This window comes from Anopheles stephensi, chromosome 2 (assembly GCF_013141755.1).
Source record: "Anopheles stephensi strain Indian chromosome 2, UCI_ANSTEP_V1.0, whole genome shotgun sequence".
NCBI lineage: Eukaryota > Metazoa > Arthropoda > Insecta > Diptera > Culicidae > Anopheles > Anopheles stephensi.
Window position 1 is genome coordinate 84,943,245 of NC_050202.1, and position 8,970 is coordinate 84,952,214.

The 8,970-nt window shown below is 48.4% G+C and overlaps 1 non-coding gene across 1 annotated transcript; it reads left to right on the top strand.

The window, feature by feature from the left end:
- The first annotated feature begins 7,824 nt into the window (after positions 1 to 7,824).
- Trnaa-agc lies at positions 7,825 to 7,897 on the top strand. The gene has a single exon. It is a non-coding gene; the product is annotated as a tRNA-Ala (tRNA).
- The last annotated feature ends 1,073 nt before the right edge of the window (positions 7,898 to 8,970 follow it).

The window sequence follows — 8,970 nt, forward strand, 5'->3', positions numbered from 1 at the left end:
CGTCCAGTTCCAAGGGACTCAAGGGACGATCTAAAACAAGAAAAATAGTGAAGATCATTATCATTCCATTTTGTCGTAATAGGCACTTTAGAAGCTGCCCCGTTTTTGGTCCGTGTACTTTGCGTCACCCATCGCCCTGCACTCTTCGTTCCTTCTCCACAGACGGCGCACGTCTTTTTAGACGAGTAGGAGGAGAAAGATTGACTATTTGAATTTCGACTAATGACGCTACCCGCCCTTCAGCAGAACTCGCTCCATGTCTCCATGCGGTCAACTGACCCCTAGCGCCTTATGCGTCACGCACTACTAATCTCAGCAGCACGGAAAAAGAGAGAAGCAATTCCAGTTTAGGGATTCCAGGTTCCTAAATCGGTGGACCACCGATTAATGGCCACATCATCGACACTCCTCACACAATTCCACCGTGAATGACGTGACATATTTTTTCCTCCTCCACGTTGCCGAGCAGATAAACGTAGCCTTCCTGCTCAGTGTCTCACCCGCACGGCTAAACTTCCCCGGCTAAGCGTGAGGTCATCCCGTGGAGGAGATTTATGAATTGGAACTGATAGCAACTTTCATTAGTCTTCATCAGGTTCATTAGGTGATTTGTTTTCCTCATTTTCATGGTGATACCAGAACCCGGACCGAACGCGTGGACCACGGGACTCAGGGCCCATTTCGAACCCAGCTGCTGGGAATGCTGGGACGCGAACGAACGTGCGAACGAGCGATGAAACAATTTCCAAACTCTTCACGGCTGATGGCTAATGACAGTGCTATTCTCCGTATCTGCGTGGGTAACTGTTCATTTACATGTCTCGCGGTCCGAGCATCCCGAACGCCGATGCCACGATAATAATGATGATGGATCAGATCGGTTCGGTACAGCGTCTTTAGCACAGACACCCCCCTCGCGCTCGCTCTCTCTCTCGCGCTGTCCGGTGATGGCGTTTATAGCTACGGTTTGTTTACTTACCTGATTGGGCATTGTTTGTGTTTAATCGCACACCAATCAAGCGTGATCGGTATATCGGTACGGGGAGTGGCCATAACGCCACCAAGAATTGTTGGTACGAGCTATTTTAAAAATCTCACGACACCTCACATAAACCGGGGAAACCTAAGCCATCATCAACCGAGTGGGGGAGGTTGACGCATAAAAATAATTTTCACCCCGTTGGAAATGGCAGGCACGGAACACTGCGCCAGGAAACTGCGGTTCGGTTGTAGGAGTGGTTTTATCACCGGCAAGCAAATAAATCCACCAAATCGTTCCTCCGGTCCAAATCGTCAACCTATTTCTACCACCGATCGTTAGAGAACGCCACCCGACGGACGCATTTCATACGCTGGACGACGGTACGATACACCCTTGCATCAGCGTGCGACAACATACGACGACAACGATGGACATTTTAAGTGGTCGTATTTTTCGAAATAGTTTTCGCCATTGCCACACTATAGCTTGCCTTTCTGCATTCCGCTTTGTCTTACCGTGCTCTAACACTCCCCCCCTCGAAACAGGAGACAACGTGCAATCGAGCGGCGAAACGGTTTCCACCGAGCCACCAAGGGGCAGCCACCGTGCCTCTCAGGGTCGTAAAGGATAAGAGACTTTCACTCGATACAAAACGGCCAATCTGAAGTTGCTGTCACCATCGGTTGTTGTAGGGCTGGTTTCGAACGGTACGGAAACGGACACAACTGCTTCCCGACACAATCATGTACCATTAGGGCCCACAAAACAAAACAGTATGTTGTACTCGTATATTTAATTTAGTTATATCCCGTTCAGAGTTCAGGCTCGCCGGCCTTACCCGTCATAAAACGATGTAACTTACTGCTAGGGGACCTTTCCTCGTACGCCACAAACGGACTATTAACGAACCTCGGCTTGGGGCGACTTTTTTCGGGTTTTTCTGTGGTTCGGCTCTAGGATCGGAACGATTGTGGAGAAAGCTTTTTGTGGTAACGTATCGTACCTAAATTGCTGGGGTTTGGCTAAGGGCGTACCGAGTGTTTGGATGTGCTGGGACAGGCCTAAGATAATGGGGGTTTGTTTTGGATTGGGTTCTCTCGGAAGAACTGAGCCTGAACCAGAGATCTTGAGCTTGGTGCTACAAGGAACTTACTAGCAGACAACTTGTTGCTGTGTCTGTGCAAATATTTTTTTGCTGACTATGGAAGGTAATGACTTATTTAAGTCTAGAAAATATATAAGAGCTTCGTAAAAGTGAGATATTTCAGAATCTGGGACCAAAAACTATAGAAGAATAAAAGTCTCGAGGTTGTAGTCCACCAAACTGCCAATTGTGGATACAATATTGAGGAGTCGTATGATTGCGGGATTTAGACAAATCAAAGCTGATTCTATCGATTATCTTTAAATCGAATGACGCCAAAAAACCTCCGAGAGCCTATCCATTTTTATCATCACAATCTCGTGTCGCCCATAAAACATCTTCACCTTAAATTAATACCTCAATCGTCATAAATCTCTTGCCCTGGAAGCTCTATTGGAATACAACATGGCGTGTCGTAGTGTGCAACCATCCCACCGATCGTCCCATTCACGGCCGATACGTAAAAATACAAGATAATTTGATAATTACGAAGCCCGCGTTCGTCGCAGCTCGCTCTGATGTCATCGGCCGGTGTTTAGCTCGCGATCAGCTCATCCAACGCCGCTCTACTAAGAAACTAACCGATCGCATTGGCCCGCAGGGGAAAGGTCCCGGACTCCAAGACTCCAGCAAACCCTGGCTAACTTATTAATTATGCCAATCGCCGGCTCCGTTTGGCGACCATTCCGCCTGCACAGCGTGGCGACTCGTCCCAAACCCCGCTTCACAAGCTATAAATTAACCGACGAACCATTCTTCCGCATACGGAGACCAGCACTGGTGCCCATGCTTCGGCCAGGAAAATAAATGTTTTGCATGTTTTCGGTTTCATCGATCGGAATCGGATCGTTGCCCTCCCATAAACACCTAACCCGTTTCTAACAAAAAACCATCTCGCTCCCACCCAGCCCGTTGGAATATCTCTGGAGATCTTCAAGGTGTTGCGGTCCTGCTCGCTCTATTAACGGGGGGAAACGTTAAAACAAAAAGAAACCAAATAAAAATAAACCCAACATCTTCTGGTGCTGGTGATGATGGGGGATGGTTTAAAAAAACATCCTGTTCCCATCGAAAAACACCGACCGACCGCTAGCGTCAAGTGAGATAAATTCACACTAATTTAGACATCATCACTAGGACGGAATTAAGTTGTCAAGTTTTACCTCTCTCGGGTCGTTAGAACCTTACAGCTTGTTGTAGGTTTTTTTCGGTGCTTGTGTGTGCTCCACCACGCTGAGTTCCGTAGGGCGAGGTTGGCTTGCTAGAGTGCTAGCATTAGCAGCCATTTGTATGTTTTTATGAACAAAAGATTGTAGTTCGGAGAAGAAAAGGCACCACCGAGTTTGTTTATTATAAACTCCATCTCATACAAGATTTATTTTCAAGAAAACTACCTGTAAATGGGTTCGAGTGTACAAAACAGTAAATAAGATACAGAGGTTGTTCGGGAAAACTTCATCCCAACAATCAACCGCACACCTCGCGGGACATTCTCGCTCGCTACGGAGATCTATCAAGATGTACGCACACAGACATCTTGAATCCCCACTCACCCGGCAACGAGTTGGCAGTTCCACATCTTAGCTGGATGAAATAAAATTTTAATTGGATCTGAATCACATCTCCCCACCGACCAGCCACCGGCCAACGGCCAACACAACAGGCTAGGATTTGTTTAATGGCGAACGGTTCTTCGGCCGTCACTTCTTTGCTGCTAAGCACCTCGGGAAGCCCACTTGGGATTTCGTAATTTTTGATGCTCAATGACCACTCTCTCCCGACTGGCGGAGGCTGTTTCTCAAGAAATGCTTGACGCGTTGTCTTACGCTAGCCATCCTCAGGAATCGTTCGCAACCGGTGCGAGTGGCTGCAAGATCCGACACTAATTAATCTGCTGCAAGGTTTGACGAGCGTAAACGGACATTCGAAAACCCTCCAGTTGGAATACATTTCGTCTTTATTATTACTGTAAATATACACGATATCGAGCCCCGAGCCCCGAGCAAGTAAGCCTCCTCATATCGAATAGCCAAATGGTCGAATAAATCAGTCACGTACTGCAATCCCCCACCGTACAGTACAGATAACGATATCACGGCTCCGATAATTCCCGATAATGAGTTATCCTTCCTTTATCGCCACCCCGGTCCAAGATCCTTGCGGCAAGCCGGGTACAAAAACTCGGCAAAAACTTTTGACCCTTAACGCCTCACGGGACGCCACTAGGCAAGGGCAGTGGCAGAATCGAAACAGAAAACTTCCCCAGCACACGTACCACAAATTAAACACAGGAAATTCCTAATACGTCTAATCAGCTTAACACAGAGAGCAGGAGAAGCAAAACTTACCGGTACGTCCATCACTTCTTCGGGGCCAGGATCTCCGTGGACCGGGTGAGTAAGCTCCTGGGAGTGAGTGATCCCAAAAGTTAGCCCGTAAAGAGTTATTAAAGCGGTATGGTACTCTCAGAAAGGCCTCCAAATTATCCCCAGCAAATCCGGAACCCATAACGTCAGCAGTGAGAAATCGTTTCCGATACCTGATTGGCAATATTTACGAGCTTCGAAACAAAGCAGCGTACACCAGCGTCGGTCGGTGCGTCGTCACATCGGGAGATCGATACTTGCGTACCTCACTCCGACCGGGAAACGGTCGTCAATGATCTCCATCCCACAGAACGAGACTCTCATTGAAGCCAATTTATTGCAGATGGTTCTGATATTAATACCTCACCACCATTGCCAACATTCCACCGGAGAGAGCGAGAGAAAGGACGCAACAAAAAAAAAACGGAAATAAACACACAGAACCCCAAGAGAGACAATCTTCCAAGGAACATCCTACCGTTTGCAACCGCAACCGAAGATGCGACTCCGACCGGGACGAACACTTTGGCGGAACCGTACCAAAGTAATGGCCTGTTTACAGCGATCCCACATGGGCGCATTATTATCGCCTGCAAACCGGCGTCAACGTTGTTTCGCGTTGGCCATCTGGCCGACGAAGAAACGCTTTCTCACCTAACCCTTTTACGTCCCGGGTGTACGACGACGTGTAACAGGCTTCGCCCGCCTGTTGGTTCTCGTTTGCGTTTTTTCTTCTTCTTTATGGTGATACATAAAGGCTGATTATGTTTTCGGGAGGGCTCGGGATGGTCGGTCGCCCACTCGACGCATCCGGATGGGCATCCCCCGCTGAGGGGTTCCCATTACCCGGGGTCCCGGACTTCTTGGCGTAACAGCCTTCGGGCGAGCCACAGGTTTGCTCATTTCAACAAACTGGTGCCATTTTGCGGGTGTCGGTGAGCCGGTGAGAATCTGCACCCAGCACGGTCGTTGCCGTCATGTGGTGCTTCGCAAGAAAGGCAATTATTGTGGCACGCAAGGCCATCATGTGTGTTGGGTGGTGTATCCGAGCGCCTGTGTTCCGCCCCGTACGGATCGCTCCGACTCGAGCGAAGTTGCTCCATGCCAGGCACACATTAACGATATTATAGCTCAAGATGCTCACCACGTACCGCTCGGAACAGAGCCCTATTCTTACAGCTCAACCTGTGTGTGTGTGTGTCTGGGTGTTTGTGTGCAATATGAAACTTTGTTCATAGTTTTGCCCAAAACGGCTGTGCTTGTGGAGTAAGCTTAACCCCGACCAGCATGCAACGCAGTGTGGCAGTGTTCTAATGCCAACAGAACGAACATGCCACACATTGTGCCATTTCGATCAGGAAGCAAATGGCGCATTGCTTTCGCTTAAAATGGCGTACGAAATATATCACCTTGTTCTACGTGGCGTATGTTAAGGAATAAGTCAACTTACGGCCACTTTTTTTGTTGACAGCTGGAAAACTCCAACGCACCCTGGCGAGTCGGTCGGCTATTAAGAGCAAAAACCTTACCTTCGACCGGTGTATCGATGCTGAGAGCCGGGCCTCCTCATAATGGTCCGCCCCAACAGCAGGGGTTACTATTTCGCACTTTTGAAGCTCGTTTCGTTTGCGGAGCTGCAGGAAAGAAATGTGCCGGCCCGTGGTTCTTTCGCTCGGCTGCAGTGCGCTGCACTAGTAGCGCCAAGAACCACAGCCTGGCAGGGAAGCTTCGTTACACACCAGACATGCGTCATAATTCATTTCGTATATTATGTCATTAGTTGAAATAAATAGCCATAAATTACACGTGCAATAATAAGCACGTTTAGGGGTTTGCTGCTACGCGTACCCAGCCAACGCTGCAGACGAATGCATCTCCAACGCTAGGGAGGGAGGAATCCAACCAAAAGGCACCAAGAAGCTTTTGTTTAATGTTGTGTGGATTTTATGTTTCCACCACGACACAGACAGCGAGATCTTCAGGCCCGATGATGACTGATAAAGCAAAAGATGGCACACGGGCGCGAAGGCCAGTTCCCGAGTAGAGCATCAGCCGAACCATCATCTTTTCTGATATTCTGAACGTGAAGATCTGCCCAGGAATCTCTTGTTCGGATTTCCCAGCGCAAACATTTCTTTCCCATCCCATCCCCAGACGCAGAGTTACCCTCGTGCTGGTGGTGCTTCAAAACAATCGCTCCATAATTCATAATCTCCCCCGTCGTCGAAAGCAACTCATTGACTCGCTTCACAAACAGACGCAAACTTCGAACCGGCGATCCAACAGCAACAACAGAAAAAACCCCCCAGCGATAAATTATGATGAAGTAATAACATTTTTATTGTATCGGCACTTTTTCACTAACCTCACCAAGTATACCAAGCCAGGGAATGAAATACTTGGCTTCAAACATGAATGATAAACCATCGAAATAAATCGAGCATTGCTCGCTTGTTCGCTTGTGGTGAGCGAATTTTTCTCCCAAACACACTGAGTGTCTTGGAACTTTTGGACGTTCGCTTCCGTTCCGGCGACCACGCATCAATCAAAACTCGAAGTTGTCACCAAAATCTACTAACGATTATTTATGGAGCTGCGCTCGCTCACGCTCGGTACCGGGTGGGTGACTCCCGGCTGGAGATAAATAATGAACCGGCAGCCGTGTGCTGGAATCCCGGATTCAGGGATCTCCCTTCAAGACGCTTCCGAAACGCCATGTGAGCAGTGTGGGGCAAGAATGTTTTTAGGCTTGATAAATGATTCCGCCGGATGATTCCGGATTCCCGGACATTCGCGCGTGGACAGTACGGCAATGCGGTTGAGCAGCAAAAGGGATTTATCAGAATTGACTCTAGACCCTGTGGGGCGTTCTTGATCGAAGGCTCTAACAAAACTGATACGGGGTTCCTTTTTCCGGATACAACAGCCCACTAGGGTTGATTTATCTAGTCGTGCCGTAACACTGATCGATTGTGAAGAACTGAATGTCTCCGTAGGACCTTAGCGCAAAGACTGATGATGCGTCCCGCAAACGGTAATGATTCACACCAGGTGTCAAGGATATGAGGAAATTCTTGTGGTTAACCACCGACGGTGATCGATCATGACGGACGGATCAACCGGTTTGTACCAGTCCCCGTCCATTGATCCAGTAACTCGATCAGCAACCCCTACCGCTAGTGTCTGCACGATCAAGGGTGGGGTCTTGTTGCACAAGGGTGTTCCGATTGCATCGGTGGGGCGTTGGGTGAACTTAAAATGTATCGATCGCGTTCCAAAATGTAGGTCAGTTGGGTGGCTTTTCAAAACTGGTTGACGCTGGTAACGTATCAGGGGATGTAGCTCAGATGGTAGAGCGCTCGCTTAGCATGTGAGAGGTACCGGGATCGATACCCGGCATCTCCAGCAAGATTTTTAGAATTTATTTTTGCTATATGGAAGATCGTGTAGTAGACGAGCAGTAGTTCTTGGGTGTTTGCGGTCCCTGAGAGACTCTGTTTGTTGTAGCTACTGATGTATAAAATACTTAACCTCACTTATTGGTTATTAATCGTTTAATCTTGCGATTAGAGCTAATGTAGCTCGAAAACTTTGTCCCTTAATAAGAGCCATGACATGCATTATAATTCCACTCAAAATTACGCATAATTTGCCAGCCGTTGTCAAAAACCCTGGAAGGAAAACTTTTCAAAATAATCCCGTAACAATTCCCACCAAACAGCACGCACCCCATTGAAACTATGCAGCCGGCAACGGATAAACGATTTTAAATCCATCAAACCCTCCAAACACGCGAGTCCTTTCACGGCACCGACCCCTCCCCCCCCCTCAGTCCCAACAGCCACTCTCCCCCAACCGTGCGAGATACAATTTTCCGTACAATTAAAAAGATGCACCCAGCTGTAAAACCACATCAAAGGATTTGGCTACCGAGTTGGTGCCGTGGCTGCTGCTACTTCCGCTGCAATCGGTAGGACGCGTCTGCATTTGGCGCGGCTCGCTCGTGTGGCCGGGTCGATGACGCGCCTGCTGCATTCATCCATTCCGGAATCCATTCGAGGCGGGGGATCACGGTTTTATTTCACCCATTTTGTCCACGGCAGCACGATGGGCCCGTCGAACGCAGACAAACTTCCAGACAGCTACCACCAATGGTAAACAACACGCACACACACACACACACACACACACACACAACACGGTGCCTTCCGGGGGAAAATGCGGATTCTCTTTCCCAAGCAAACACACACGCGAAAATGAAAAAAAAAACCTGCAACGGAAACCAACAATTCCAGCCCGCGAGCTTCCGGTAAATCGATCATGGTGGTCAGTAAAGTACGCATTATTTCGGAGAAATTCAGTGGAAAACAGCGGCGCACCGGTGGAAAATTGTACAGTATCGCTTTTAAAGCGAAAGTAATGGAGTGGGGTTCACTGTGGGGAGAGTGGAGGGGTGGAAAATACCACCAAAAAACCTG